We start from the raw sequence: 16,677 nt of genomic DNA on the forward strand, positions 1-16,677 counted from the left end.
ACTTTTGTTTTGTTTTAGTAGGCAATTGGCTGGGGTTAGTGCATCACATTTCTTTCTTAGGTGGCAGTTTTTATTTCATTTCATATCTTTTGTCTTGGAGCTACTTTTAGTCTGTTTTACAGATGTGTGATTCAGACACCAGCTAAAGAGGTGGGTAGGTAGAATTGGGGAATCTTCTGTCAGTGTCTTTAGCTTCTGGTATTCCTTCTCTATGACTAGTGGCCACGGTTTTCTCAGATTCAGTCTTCTATTTTCCCCCGTCCAGAAACACTGCAGTACTATACTGCTCTAGATATTTTAGTGACTAAGACTGGTTCCAAGATAAAAAGCCATGAAAATAGGAACTAATTTCTTATAGATCAGACACTCCAGTTATAGATTCTGTCTGAATATGTCTGTTTCTTCACTCACCAGTACCTCCTAGGCAAGTATGTTTTATATTATGTCCAGAACTTAGAGATATCATAGACAGGGAGTATCATACAGTAGAATCTTTTTCAGCCACTACTGGATGCAGAGGTTTCTGAGCTTGCTTTTTTATTTTCTCTGACCTTTCCCTCAGTTTTCAACTCTCAGTTTTTTTTAGCCATTGTTACATTTAGTGGTTCTGCCTCCAACAACCTCATTGCCACTTCAGTTTGCTCCCTCTAATTTGATGTGAGCTTAGAAACTAAAACTCTTGATGTGGTAGAATTTGTTCTAATGGAGAGTAGATTGTTTCAGAGACATCCTTATATCCATAAAGATTATAACCTTAATCACATAAATTTTGTGTAATACAGTTTGGTTGCTTTCAATTTCTATTTAATCACGTCCAGGTTTTTATTTTTGAAATTTTTTTTAATTAGAAACTCTCATTAAATTACATTGAAAAAGCAAGATGCTTGTGTTATACATGTATAGACCCTCCCATAGACTGACCAACATACTTTGTGTGTGTGTGTGTGTGTGTTTATCTACTTTTGAAAAAGAGGTGGGGGAAGGAAGGGGCAGAGAGAAGGGGACATAGGATGGGAAGCAGGCTCTGTGCTGACAGCAGACAACCCGATGTGGGGCTCAAACTCAAGCTTAACTGACTGAGCTACCTAGGCACCCCTAGATTTACCAACATGCTTTTAAAAATTTGAGCCAATTTACCCAGAATATCTCAATTAAATTTCAAAGTCTCATGGATTTATATTTTCTAATTAGAAAAAGAACATAATGATTTATACATATTGGTTAGGCTGAGTTTGTAGGTTTTTGAAAACTAAAATTCTTTTTCAACTATTGATAACCCAAGGTGGGTTTTGATTCAGGATTTATTGCTAATTTTGCAACAGTACTTTTTATAAAATGAAGTATTTGCTATTTGCTTTTTTTTTTTTTTTTTACAGTTATCCCTAGGATGCCCTTGTAACTGAATGACTTAATAGGTTTTATACTTGAGTACATCACATAATATACACTAGAAGTGGTGATTCTATTCTTTGAATCGGTATAGGCTTACATTATTAAAACTTTGCTCAGTTTCTCAATCTTTCTGTTCATATTTGATTTCAGAACATTCTGTATTTTTTTCCAACTGAGCTACAAGGAAGGTTATGGATCTATCAGTACTCTATGCACTTTTGAACTTTGACACCTGATCCTAAGAAATAAATATTCTTTCTGTTCCCATGCATAAGAGCGTATTGTTTGGTAAATGTTTTTATTTCAGTCCCATCTAGGAAACTGATCCATGTGGATGAAATAAGTTAATATCTCCATTCAACCACGCATGTTTTTATATTTCTCAAGCCAGTTATTTTCCACTCTGCCTAATCAGGCTAAATATGAAAAGTGGAGAAGCCAAATCTCCATGTCCCCTTTGGATTCCCATTAGTTAGTTGGATGTGACTCAAATAAGAAAATTTTTATTTCTTTAGCTGGTCTCAAAAATAAATGGCCCCTACAGCCCAAACAAAAAAAATGTATTTGGAATATGAAAATAAATGCAGTCAAGTTTTGATTGAGTTAAAGGGATCTTCTTTCACACATTAGGATGTAACATTGTTATCAAAGCAATAACTAACAGAACTAGGAGAAATTACATGTGGCTAAAGTGAGTGAAAGCCATCCTATAATCCTCAAATGGATTAGAAAGATTATGGCAGGAAAATTGTTTAAGGGTGACCTAAGAGAATCGAAGTACTGGCAATAAATATAAACTTAAAGAAAACGGAGAATATTACGGAAGTCTCTAAATGACTGTCTCCAGTGGGAAATAATTAGGAGCCTTGGGCAGAAAGATTTCAAGAAGCATATTCTCATCCAGATGCCAGACAAACTTTTCTAATAGGGCTGAGCATCTTTACTTCTTATTTCCAAGTCATTACAATAATTAGGATAGGCTCTAGTGATGACTGTGGATATTTACAGAGGGACACTGTAAACCATGAACCCGTGGTTCATGACCTCTGACCTATATAAATTGTGGCAAAGCTATTAAAGGATCGCAAGTTATAGTCACTAGCAACTGAGATAAAAAATCAGACATGGGGCTTACATAGGAACAATGCCTGCCAGACCTATCAAGACTTGTAAGCCATCTGTTTGTTTTTGCTTTGTTTAGTTTTTTTGGCATGGCTATTCTTAGAAGACATTAAGCAAAATGAAAATACACGTTGTACATGTAAGATGGTGAGTGTACAAGACAATCTCAGAGGGAGGAAAGGAACTGAAGGGCTGAGTGAACACAGCAACTTTTGGAGGATGGATGGCAACCTAAGCATCTGAGTGGGAAGATGTAAGGGCTTTCTGGTCAATCCAGAAAAGGAGGGGAAATGGTGGCAACTACAAAATCACAAGTTAATCTTCTCTCCATGGAATTGGCAAACATTGCCAAAGCTGATTGAGCTGCAGCTTATGATGGCAAGACTCCTGTAATCTTGGAAGATGACAACCTTAGCTGATTGTAACATAAGAAAGGGCTGGTGGCAGAAAATGAGCACAGGAGGCAGTGTTTCAGAGAGATGTTCTCTATCGGCTGTCAGGATTCCAGGTAGCATTCATGTTAGTGAAGGGAAGGAATTACATACCCCGGTGGAGTCAGTATAGGCCATCGGTAAGATCAACATTCACACATTTCATGGAATTCTGTTACAAAACAGCACACATATTCAAGTTGCTCTTGTGGGTAAGGTAAATGGATTTTATAGATATTTAAAGTACACATTTCAATGTTTTATATATGTGTGTATAGATTGTATATAGACTTATATTTTAGCTAAAATTCTTTAAGTTTATTTACTTATTTTGAAAGAGAGAGAGAATGGGGAGGAGGAGCATAGAGAGAGGAAGAAAGAGAATCTCAAGCAAGCTCCGTACTGCCAGAGGGAGTCCCACACGGGGTTCGATATCATAGTTTAGGAGATCATGACCTGAGCTGAAATCGAGTCAGAAGCTTAACTGACTGAGCCACTCACTTAGGCGCCCCTTAGTAAAATTCTTAATATTGTTGCATGAGATAGTTTTCCCCCATCTTTTAAGGATTTTGTTTCTGGAAGAGGGAGAAGACTATATACAAATATCCCATAAATGAATTTACCTGGAGAAATTCTTGAAAGATTGTATGAATTGTGGCATTACCTATACTATTTTGTACCTAAAAAGCAAGTGTAATATTCTGAGACTTGAGTATTATTTAAAAAAACAAAAACAAACAAACAAAAAAAGAGGTTGAAATAAAAGGAGGAAGGTGTTTGGAATTGGCAGAAAATTGTCATTAAGGGCAGGGCAACCTACTGTCAGGCACAATGTCCAGAGGGCCGGACAGGTATAATGTTGATTATACCAGAATCTGAGTCATCTCAGCAGAGTCCTGCAAGGTGGGCAGTGTGCAGACATGGGAAACAGATCCTATAGAATCAGGAATGGGGGTGACGACTTGGGTGAGTTCTTTCCGCATGTAACCGGTCCCTGGGCTCTGGACCAGGGTATTACCAAGTATGTACCAGGTACTTCGTACCAAGTACAGTACCAAGTACCAGGTTCATTGTGACTAGAACTTTGTTTTAGAGATGGAATGGAACTTTAGAGTTTCCAGGCCCTGGATTGGAGGAGTCCTGTTTTTAAATAGCACCTATTCCACACCTGAGAGTGTCAGGAAAGTAGAGCAAAGCCAAAAAGTCCATCTATGCATAACTGTAGAAGGAAATGAAAGTGTGGGGCAGAGAATTAGATAGACCTCAACACAAAGAAGTCCAAGTTCACTTAGCTTTTGTTTCTTCCACTCTGGACATACATATACCCAGCATAGCAGTTATGCTCTTATATTGCAAGATGCCATTGCATTCTGATGCAAATATAGTCTTGACGTATCCGAATTACTTTCCCCAGTCATACTTTCATACTTCATTTATATAATTCACCACCACTATTCACTGTTTTGAATTTTTTCTTTATATACAATTTTGTCATTGTTGTTTGTTGATTTGTTTATTGCTTTTAAGGAAAAAGTGCCAACTGTTCTTCATAGAGGCAAAGACAGAGGTCTCTTTGGAGGAGGTCTTAATTGTTCTAGAAATGTAGCCCTTTGGTTATTTTCAAATGCAGTGACTAAGCATTTATTGCCCTAGGAAATGAATTGATAGGACTTTATATGCTTTATTCTTAGCTTTGTTTCTTCTTACTTTTGTTTTCTTTTTACTTTTTTCTTGATCCAATTAATAATGTTATGTCACCTAAACTCCCAAGGCTGTGATAATTACTGATCATACTATAAGATGAAATGATGCCCATGTGCTTATGGCTATTTGGAAATGAAAAATTAAAAGAAAGTTTGAAACATTTATATTTTAAATATCTACACGCTAATAAAATTCAACATACTAAGGATAATTTTCTTATTAGGTACATTTATTATGTATACCTGATAGGCAAGAACAACCCTCAAAAGCCTCTCCATCTGTATAAGCACCTCCCTTTTGAGTGCGAGTGGAATCCATGAAAATGATATTATCACTCCAAAGATTATTTTAAGTCATGTGGCACAAGGGAGATATCTGGGTAAGCCTGATTTAGTTACATGAGCCTTTAAAATGTAGAGATTTTGTTTTTAGCAGGTGATAGAAAGGGAAGACAGAGAGATTCAAAGCATAGGATTCTGTATATCATAGCTAGCTTGTGCATAAAAGGGGCCCACATGGCAAAATATGTAGGGGACCTATAGAAGCTCAAAGTGACTCCCTGCTGATAGGCAGCAAGAAAATGAAGACCCATCAGTCCTACTGATGCAACGTTGCTGACAACAACCTCAATGAGCTTGGAAGAAGATTCCTCCCAAGATCCCGGGTGTCAGAGCTTGGCCTGACTCACACCTTGATTTTGGCCTGTGAGACCATAAACAAAGAGCCTAGTAAGACCCACCTGAATTTGTGACCCACAAAAAGTACAAGACAACAAGTGGGTATTGTTTTAAGCCCCTAAGATTGTGGTAACCAGTTACAAAGCAATAGAAAGCTGTTAGAGTCTGCTATATGCTCTATGTGAAATGTTGAAAACACAGATAAATAGAACACTGTCACTTCTTTTGAGATGTTTACAGCAGAGTAAACAAGACAACTGCATAAACACCAAATATAATAATAATGTATTGAACACCATTATAGAAGTCTGCTATAAAATACTATGGAAATGAAAATATGTGGTACAAATTCTGTCTAGGGAAATCAGGAGAGACTTTTCAAGAGACTGTGATTGGTAGGTTCTATAATGAAAAAATAATATGTAACAGAGGTAAACAATATTACCAGGCAAAAAAGACACAAATTCTTTATGCATGAATATTCACAACCTGGCAAAAATTGTGAAGGCACAAAGAAGGTCAGTTTCAATTTTATAAGAAATTAACTGGTACGAGTGTGAGTGTACCTTGGTGTTTGGAGAAACAGTTCCGTCTCAGAATATCCATTTTATCGTATTGCAGAGGGAATTCATCCAAGCACGTTCTGATTAAGCAGTACTGATCATCAATGAGTAACTTAATTGGATTTCTATGATGTATTTAATGGCTTCACTAGCTCAGGAAAGTTAAGTTTTAAGCCTTGAAAACTGCTCTATGAGGTAAGATTAGATTCAGCTGGGGGTGACTCAAACCTCAAATAATAATAACTCAAAGCCTCAAATAAGGAAGACATTTATTTCTCTGTGAAAGTCTTGAGATGGGCAGCTGGGTGGGAGTGATCATTGTGGCTTCATGTGTCAGGGATCTGGGCTTCTGTGGCTCTGAAGCATGTGTGCTTTATATTTCCCAGGTTGTCTAAAGATTCATTTGTCTTTAAGAATTCCAGGATTTATATTATATTCTATCCAGTGGGAAAGAGTGAGGATGATTATGGTAACCCTCCTTTCACATTTCAGTAAAGTTATTACCAAGAAATTACACATATGACTTCCATTTATAAGTTCTTGCTCAGATCTTTTCACAAAGTCATTAGCTGCAAGGAAAGCTAGAAAATTTAGTTCTATTTTACATGGCCATATGCACTACTAAAAGTCATAGATTCTATTACCGTGTGTGATAGAAGTTATGTACCTTGTATAGGTAGCAACTAAAAATAAGCACCCATATATTTTCTTTAAGTTTTACATTTAAGGTTACTTAGGAAAAGCTGAGTTATTTTTAACATAATAGTTGTGTTTTTAATATGCTATCACAACACCATTCCTCAAAGTTCTTAACTTCAAGTGATAATAGGTCATTTAGCAATGAAATTGGAAGTATAGATGTACAAAGAACTGCACTTTAAAATAGACTAATTGATAGTTATTCATTTTTAAAAAGAGAGCATAACAGATACAATTTTCTGGGCTATAGTGTTATTTCTTCACTTTTAAGCACTGGACATTCAGAAAAACCAGTTAAAAGTCTTAATAAGGTGCATTAGTCACATAATAATTAGAGCACATGTTATTAAGCCTCTGGACAAGAATTTATAAACAGTTTATATAGCTTATAGAAAAAAAATGAATTTAGCAAATCTAACTTGTCTGAAGATAGCAAAGACCCTTTCATGGGAACTTGAGTGAACATGATATATAAACAAGTAGATTTTTTCAGGTAATCTTTCTCTCTTTCTTCTTTCTTTCTTTCTTCTTTCTTTCTTTCTTTCTTTCTTTCTTTCTTTCTTTCTTTCTCTTTCTCCTTCTTTCCTTCTTTCTTTCTTCTTAATCTGCAGAAAAGTTTTATTTCTTTAAGGACAAACAATTAAATCACATCCAAGTCCTTAACTTAAAAACACAAACCAAAGTAGCCATTATTCCTTATTTGGAACTTGTAGACTGTAAGAGTGTATGTCACTAAATAGCAGCCTGGATGAGTGTTGATCATGTCTTCCCCAGAAAAGAAGTGAGTTAGAAGTAAAAGTTACCCCATCATGATCTTGAATATAGCACCTTCAGAACCATACTAGAAGTGAAAATCAGCAGTTTAATAGTCACTGGAGGGAGGAGAATGGCTTTGGAGCCCCTCAAAAAGCTTCATCCTCAGAGAATTGTTACTACTTGATCTGTTTGGCAGTTTCCTGGTCTTATCTTTATTTGCTGAGTCTGTCTTTATCAACCTGACTCAGAGCTCATTCAATGAGGAAAGCTCTATCCCCAGGACATTCCACACACATACACACACACACACACACACACACACACACAATCAGTGGCAAATGTTTAATACTGTATGTAGATGCCTGAAGTGGCCAAGGTAATTGAGGCAATTAAAATGGGCAAAATCTTTAAAAGAAAATCTGGGGAATGAGAAACCAAATACAGAAGTTGATGGAATTGCATTAAAACAAACGTGGCTCAACAATATGCTGTCTATAAATTCACACTTTAAGTTTGAGTACAAAAAGAGACTGAAAATACAAGGATGGAAAAATATATACTACACAAGTAGTAAACAAAATAGAACAAAAGTGGCTTGCTAATATTAGATTAAAAAGACTTTAAGGTAAAAATTATTCTTGGAGATAAAAAATGACATTTATAATGACAAAAGGGTAAATCCATCAGGGAGACATATCATAAATATATATGCACCTAACAATGAAGCCCCAGAATACATGAAGCAAAAAGTGACAAAATTGAAGGGAAAATAGACAATTCAACAATAATAGTTTTACAATTCAATATCCTATTCCCAACAATTGGTAGAACAACCAGACAGACGACCACAAGGAAATACGAGATGTGAACAACACTACAAGACAATTAGATTTAACAGACATACATAGAACACTCCATCCAACAACAGAATACACATTCTTCTCAAGTGCACATGGGATATTCTCCAGGCTAAACCATATATTATGCCAAAGAGCAAGCCAGAATAAATTTACAAGTTATGAAATCATACAAAGTGTGTTCTCTGACCACAATGGGCTGAATTTAAAAATTAAAAATAAAAATATTTTTTTAAATTCACAAGTGTGTAGAAATTAACACACTTCTAAACAACCTAAATAACAATGGGTGAAAAGAGAAATGTATGTAAAGAGTAAACAGAAAGTACTTTGAGATGAAAGAAAATGATAATACAAGATATCAAAATTTATGCAATGCAGCTAAAACAGCACTCAGAGGAGATTTATAGCTGTAATGCTTACATTAAAAAGTTATACTCAAATCAATGACATAACGTCAAGAAACTAGAAAAAATAGAAGCTAAACCCAAAGAAAAAAGAATGAAAGAAATAATAAAGTTAGAGTGGAAATAAATGAAGTAGAGAAGAGAAAAAAGTCAACAAAACACAAATGTATTTCTTTAAAAAGATAAACAAAATTGGCAAACCTAGATTGACCATGAAAAAAACTGCAGAAGATTCAAGTTACTAAATTCAGGAATTAACAAGAAAACATCATTATTGACCTTACAGAAATAAATATAATTCTAAGAGAACACTATGAACAAATGGATACCAACAAGTTAGTTAATTTAGATGAAAGAACAAAACCCCAGAAGAACACAAATTACTAAAACTTAAGAAGAAATAGAAAATCTGAAAAGCACTAAAACAAATTTAATAATTAGTACATTAACACATTCCTACCAGAAAAAGTCTAGAATTCAATGATGAATTCTGTAAAATATTTAAAGAACAAATAATGGCAATCCTTCATAAACTCTTCCAAAAAATATTGGAGAGCAGTTACTTTGATACCCATACCACAGACATTACAGGAAGAAGAAAACTAAAGACCAATATCCTTTACAAATATCAGCACAATATCCTCAACAAAATGCAGTAAACTGAGTCCTGCAACATACAAAAAGGATTATATACAATGACCAAGTGGAATTTATCCAAGGGATGCTAGATTGTTTTAACATGTGAAAAACCAGTCGGCATAATATACCGTATTAATTGAGTAAAGAACACAAACTCCATGGTAATCTTACTGGATACAGAAAAATGATTTGACAAAATCAAACAATCTTGCATGAAATAAAACACCCAGTGACCTAATAGTAGAAGATAACTTGCAGGAAAACCCATAGCTAACATCTACTTAATGGTGAAAGACTATTTTCTCTGCCCAAGAACAGAAACAAGACAATATGCCTGCTCTCACTACTTGTATTTAACATTCCACTGGATATTCTAACCAGGGCAATTAGACAAGAAAAAGAAATAAATGACATACAGATTGGAAATGGAGAATTGAAACTATCTCTATATCAGATGCCAATTAGGTGAAAGAAAGAAAGACAGAAAGAAAGAAAGAAAGAAAGAAAGAAAGAAAGAAAGAAAGAAAGAAGAAAGAAAGAAAAAAAAAAAGAAAAGAAAAGAAAAAGAAAAGACATCTAGATTGGAAATGAAGAAGTTAAAATTACCTCTATTATCAAAAGATGATTTCGCATATAGAAAATCAAGAATCCATGAAAAATTACCAGAATTAATAAAAAATTTCACCGAGGTTTCAGGATACAAGATCAATATACAAATATATATAGTAGTTCTATACACTAGCCGTGAACATTCTGAAAATGAAACTAAGAAAACAATTCTATTTATAACAGCATCAAATTCGATAAATTAAACAGAAGTGTGTAGAACTTTTACATTAAAATCAATAAAACATTTTTAAATTTATTCATTTCGAGAGAGAGAGAGAGAGAAAGGGGTGGGGCCCAGAGAGAGAGAGGGAGAAAGAGGATTCTAAGCAGGCTCTGCACTGTCAGCACGGAGCCCAACTTGGGGTTCGATCTCACAAACCATGAGATCATGACCTGAACGGAGATCAAGAGTTGGATGCTTAACCAACTGAGCACCCACGTGCCTCCATAAAACATTATTGAATTACATTTAAAAAGAAACAAATGGATGGAAACACATTCCATAGTCATGAAGTAGAAGATAAGATCTTAAAAGATGACATTATTCCCCAAACTGATCTACAGATTAAAAGCACTGTTTTTTGCAGAATTTGAAAAGCTAATCTTGGAATTCATATGGAGATGCAAGGGACACAAATAGATTTAATGAGTAACACAACAATAATTTATAAATAGAAACGATCATATTTTGGAGAATTCTCCTTTACCCTGACCCTTCTCCAGTTTGAAGAGCATTTAAGATTGAGTCTATAGCTCAAGGAAGAATAAACATAAAATGGCCATGCTCTCCCTCCCTTTCCTACTGAATACAAACTATGGGTTTGGTTCAGGGACAAAAAAGCAAGTGCCTGGAATAAAGTAGAACAGAAATATTTTAAATTAGGACCCAAGGGCCACTGTAGTGTGTTTACAAAACTTCTGCCCCATGAGGTCTCGCTGAGATGAATTGACATGCCCTTCTCAACATGGGAGAATGCAGCATAGTATTTTGATTTTCAAAACGTCTCTTCATGCTCTGCAGTTCCTCTTAGCAGCCCAGTGGGAGAAATGCAGGCTGCTACCTCTGAATTTAACCGACAGAAATGAATAATGCTCATTCAGAGAAATGACCTGCATTTTGTCAGATGCCATGCTCTGCACAGCCTCCTCTCCATGGGACAGCCAGACAGCGTTCAGTGCCATGGTGCACAAGGTTAGCAGCTGGAAAAGAAATCATGGCAAGCCAAGGGTGAGTTGCAATCCAGTAAGGAGAGATGGATGTAAAGATTCGCAGTCCTAGAAAAACATAAGGGAAACAAATACTCTAATAGGCACTGATTGATGCCATTCATTACAGGTCAGTTTCTGAGGCTAGCATCTGTCTTTATCTTTATACTCTTGGTTGTTAAAGCCAGATGTGGCTTAGGTGTGGATAAGAGAAGTTGCCGTGGTTAAGAGTTATGGGCTTTGAGGAAGACAAACCTAGGCTTGGATCCTACCTCTGGAACTTGAAGAGGCAAAGTAACATGGCCAAGATCCCACAGTTACTATGATATAGTTTCACCAACTGCAAGATGCTGAAAACTATTAATAGAGTTTTCTTCATAGGATTGCTGTAAAGATTAAATTATCTAAAACAGATAATGTGTTTTTATCATAAGTAACAAGTTTTAATACTGGCTTTTATTAAAAATGAAGCTGATTTTTACCTTATATCATTATTTTAGCCAGCCTTCACAGATTTCTGGACTCTTGAACCCCATTCTGTTAACCAAATATGAGATTGGGTTGGCAGAGCTGTGAAGAATTATTCCCCAGAAGTTATCCCAGACTTGGACTATGACTACCATTCCAAGCCCATATTTTAATTTTTATGGGAAATGGATTTTAATGGGTTATACAGGATGAAAGGATAGGAGAGTCTCATGGTTACTAAATTCAAAGAAAATGCACATCCTCAACTAGAAAGGAGAATAACAATATTAAGACTATTCTGACATATGGATCTCGTAAGAAGGTCAAATGACTGTGTGTGCTTTGGGGGTGGGGGTGGTTAAGCACTCAGAAAGGGTTGGCAGTGCTTATTATATGTTATTTGTGTTTTTTAATGTTTATTTATTTATTTTTGAGACAAAGAGAGAGACAGAAAGAGGGAGGGAGGGGCAGAGAGAGAGGGAGACAGAGAATCCTCAGCAGGCTCCACACTGTCAGCACAGAGCTGGATGTGGGGCTGTATCTCATGAACCGGGAGATCATGACGTGAGCAGACATAAGAGTTGGTGCTTAACTGACTAAGCCACCCAGGAGCCCCTTATTTGTTTTTTTTTTTTTAAAGATATAACAGTAGAAACCAAGGTTTATGAGTGGCCATCAGCAGGTTAGAGCTTGTGGGAAAGATGGAGTGTCCCACGTTGGGCAACGTGGAGGTTAAGGACAGTGGAGGGGCCAGGCAATATGACAGCTCCCTAGCATCAAGAAGGACAGAACAGGACGGGGTGCACCTAGACTGCTAGAGGACGTGTTTCCTGTGGGAAGCAGTGTCCTGGGCCCAACCAGTGGGGAGGGAGGAATTGGAGCACATGATCCAGAAGAACCAGTGTCTCTTTATCAATACCCAATGTAAGGTTTGCTGTGCCTCACTCATTTCTGAGTCCCACAAGCTGACACACTATTAAGGCAAAAAACATGCCAACAAAGTGAAGTGACACCTAGCAGTCCATGGAATGGAGACATTAAAGGGGGAAACAAAGAAGCTTGGCTCAGATCAGAAAAACAGCAGAAGCAAAGACAAGAACCAGTGCTGCCCCATTTGTCACATGACCTTTTCCTCCCCTCTTCTGGCCCAAGACACCTGGGGAAGACACCCAAAGAACTGAAAGTTGAAGCAGCAATCCACTAAGGTGGAAACCTTGCCTCAGAAGAGAGACATAATAGACCCAGACAAGTTCTGCAGCTTCTGCCATGAGACATTCAATGACCTTGTCATGGCTTGAGGACGTTATGTGGGCAAGAAACACAGAAAAAAGGAAACCAGGTTCAAACTCATGGCACACTAGGAGCGGCTGGCAGACCCTGCTGTCACTGACTCATCAGCTGCAAGATGTATAAGATAGTGCACCAGTGGGCACCCCAGGTTAAATCAGCCGTGAATCAGCTTCCCATGACCATGGTCAGCCCTTGGCTTCTCTTCCTCCTTTCTTATACCTGGATAATTCATGGGCCTAAGGCATGAGTAAGCCACAGATAGCCTCTGATTGGTCCAGGCAAATTCACCCTTTCTCTTCCCCTTTGGAATGGGCTCTGTAGGGAAGGAAAAGGGAAAGAGGTGGATCTTAAGAAGACTTGGGAACTCACAGGATGGTTCTGGAGGTTCAAGAACTGGAGGATGGCTTTCCCCATACCCTAGCCCTTTTGGGCCACATGTCTTGAGACCCAGGCCTGTCTTTCCTTTGCAGGTCAGTTTTGAACCAGTCTGCAGTTAAAGAACTGAGTTCTCCCTGCACTCTAGGCAGATCCAGTGAAATCTGGAGCTTTCACACCAGACTTTGGCCTAGATGGGAAAGGAAAGAAGGAAGTGGCTGCCCCATAGAAGCTTAGAAGCTTGGAGCTACTATGACACTCCCCATTTCCCTAAAATGGGCATGCTTTCCTGAGCCTGGGACCAGATGCTGGCCAGTTGTATAGCTTTCTGCCCACTGTGAAGTTTCCTCCTGGAGCAGTGGCATAGTCCTGGAAGAACAATGCTACCTTTCCTGCCTCTTCTCCACAGTTCCTGAATGATGCTAAGGATCTGCAGAAGCTGGGGCAAAGCTGGAGCTGGAGACTAGTGACATCATGGAAAGCTCCAATGGAAGCCTTTCTTCTCCTCCATCATTTGTCCCAGGGTCATGTGGGAAAGTCCCCACATGCAAGTTCCCTTCATGGTTCTGTGCCCTTAAAGGCAAACTGCCTGATGCCAGCTCAGAGGTTCACTGCCGCTCCTTGGCTCCACTGGCCCTCTCTTTTTCCTTGTGCAGCAGACCACCTGTCCAGATTGCTGTGGTGTTAGCCCTCTCCCATCATCCACCAGAAGATTCCTGGGTCCCAGGGAACAAGATAGGGCCCCCAAGGAAAGAAAGGAGAGCTGGTGTAGGTTTATGCAGCAAAGAAACAGATATTCCCCAGGCCTCAAACCTAGATTTCTTTACCTCTGCTGTGTTTTGTGCCCTGGGACTTTACTGGGAGTGGATATTTCCTTGTAGCTTTCACACAAGAATTCCAAGGAGTGCCACCATCATAGGCCCCTCTTCGTTGAGTCAAAGAAGCCCTTACCCTCTCTTGGGGCCTCTTCCCCCGCATTGCCTTTCCCTTTGTCTGTGAAATGCCATTATTTATAGTGCATGGGTGTGTGTGCATGTGCTCATGCTCTGTCTCTTGGTCACTGAAGCATCTAAATAAAGAATTCGTCCCAGAGGCCAGACTGGGATTTGGGGCTATATTGCCATTGGATCTAGTATGTGTGCCTTGACCCTCACCCTCATCCCCGTTAGGTTCCCAAGGCTTTAAATACTGATGTTAGGAGATGATACAGAGATAAACATCTAAATCACTTGTCAATCTTGTGGAAGCCTTCCTACGTGCCCTAAACTTAATAGAACCTCATCAACTCGTCCACTTCCTCCTGTCATGGAGGGCCTTATGGAGGTCTTCATAAGGTTTAAGCTAATAATCTACTTTATTTGACACAATCATTCTGGCTTTTAGGTGGAGAATGAATGCATGGGAATAGGACAAGAGATAGACAGGGAAGCCAAAATGGAGGCTGTGTCCAATATGGATCTCTCCGGGCTAGTCCCTTCAGGGCAGAGACCTAGTTTCTTTCATCTCCACTTCTCTAATGTGGAGGGGTGTGTCATGAAGTATTTGTTGAATGAATGAATAAATGAGTGAATAAATGAATGAGGGTGTGTAAGGAAAGATGGCCTTTTCCCACATAGCTCTTACATACAACTAGGTGTGTTCCATAGACTTATAAGCTTAGAGATTCTTGCAGAAAGCTTTTCTATGACCCATAAATGAGCTAGGGAAGGAATGAGTCTGATGGCTTCAGGGGCCCTTTGTCTAACCTAGGAAGGTGCCCAGGCAGCCTCAGCTCCTATTCTTCACTCAGCAAACTGTTCAGGATGTCAGCATCAGCCTCATTTATTTGGCAAGGAAATGAAGGGCAGAAGGGTGGGTGGTCTGCCATATCAAGGGTGCTTGGCCTATAAGACCTCTTAGTTTGAATCTAGAGTCCTACTAGAAGTCCTTGTTGGAGATGAATGGTTGGAGATGAATGGTTGGAGATGAATGGTTGGAGATGAAGAGATGAATGCTTTCTTTCCCTTGGGGAGCTCATACACTGTTAAAGATCATTATGGCAGTGGTCAGAGGGTTATACAGGGCACAGCAGGAATGCCAAAGATGTAAGCACTAACTCAGCTAAGGGTATGAACAAGCTGGAGAAGTTGGGAAGCTTGAATTTTATCTGCATAACAGCCTTTTGAGCTAGGTAATGATATTCCATTTTGTACAAAAGGTTCAAAGAGGTGTAGTATTTTGCACAAGGTCTTGACACCAATAAGCTACAAAATGGAGCATGGAATCCAGTTCCCTAGATTCCTAGTCCAGAACCCTTTCCAAACAAGGACCCAAATCCTTCCCACATGACCCCTCGACCTGCCTCACCCTCCTTCTGGCAGGGCCATGGTCTCACAGAACTAGTGGTCACAAAATAGTTTGGATGAGGCTCAATGGTTATTTTATACTCCAAGCCCCACCCCCATAGTCTGATAATTTTACCCAAGATTCCTAGTATATTAGACTCCAGTTACAACTATAACAAACTGAAATCAAACTGGTTAGCTAAAACAGGAAATGTATTGATTTATCTAATGAAAAATTTTGGTGCAGGGATGGCTAGATCCAGATTCTGACACAGTGTCATCAGAAGGAATTTAATCTCAGTCTGCTTTCCTATGTAGCCTGTTTCTCAGCAAGACTGTCTCCAGAAGGTAGCAAGATAGCCTCTGGCAGCTCCAGGCTTATATCCTGATGAATAGGCAACTACAATGGACAGAATATCTTTTTCTACTAGTTCCAACAACAAATTCTGGGACTGGGGCACCTTGATGACTCAGTTGGTTAAGCGTCCAACTCTTGATCTCAGCTCAGTCATGATCCCACTGTTCGTGAGTTCAAGCCCCACATCAGGCTCTTCACTGTCAGCTTGGGATTCTCTCTCTTCCTCTCTCTCTGCCCCTACCCTGTTTGTGCTCTCTCTTACCCTTTCTCTCAAAAATAAATAAATGAACATTAAAAAAAAATTCTGGGATTGACTCATTAGCCAGCTTGGCCCTGTTCCAATTCCTAAACCAATTACTGCAACTAGGAAAATCGTGCTCTGATTTGTGGCCTAGGAAAGAGTAAGCACCATGTGAAGCACACTGACTGAAAGCGAAAAGAAGAAAGTTATGGAGCTTCTTCCAGACTAAGGGAGAAGAATGGATGTGGGTGAGAAAACATACGTGTTTGTTAGCCATATCCAGAAATTGTCTATTTGAAATACCACTTTGCTCCTAACTTTCTGAGATACATTTAGTAATATGCTCCAATGTTTAGAGTACAGTTTGATGAAACCTTACATATGTGTGTACATCTGGGCAGTCACCCTCCAGATTAAGATACAGAATATCGCCAGCTTCCAGAAATTTCTCTTATTCCCCTTCCTAGTCAGTATCCCCTAGAGGTAAACACTATTTTGACCTCTGTCACCATAGATTAGTTTTTCTTGCTCTTGAATTTTATAAAAATGGAATCATACT

General features: G+C 38.4%; 1 pseudogene; it reads left to right on the forward strand.

Annotated features, from left to right (window-relative positions):
• The first annotated feature begins 12,204 nt into the window (after positions 1–12,204).
• Positions 12,205–12,948, forward strand: LOC121032401 (zinc finger protein 346-like; annotated as a pseudogene).
• Positions 12,949–16,677: the final 3,729 nt, after the last annotated feature.

The sequence above is a fragment of the Herpailurus yagouaroundi genome, unplaced genomic scaffold (assembly GCF_014898765.1).
Source record: "Herpailurus yagouaroundi ecotype Mexico unplaced genomic scaffold, PumYag 141, whole genome shotgun sequence".
Lineage (NCBI taxonomy): Eukaryota > Metazoa > Chordata > Mammalia > Carnivora > Felidae > Herpailurus > Herpailurus yagouaroundi.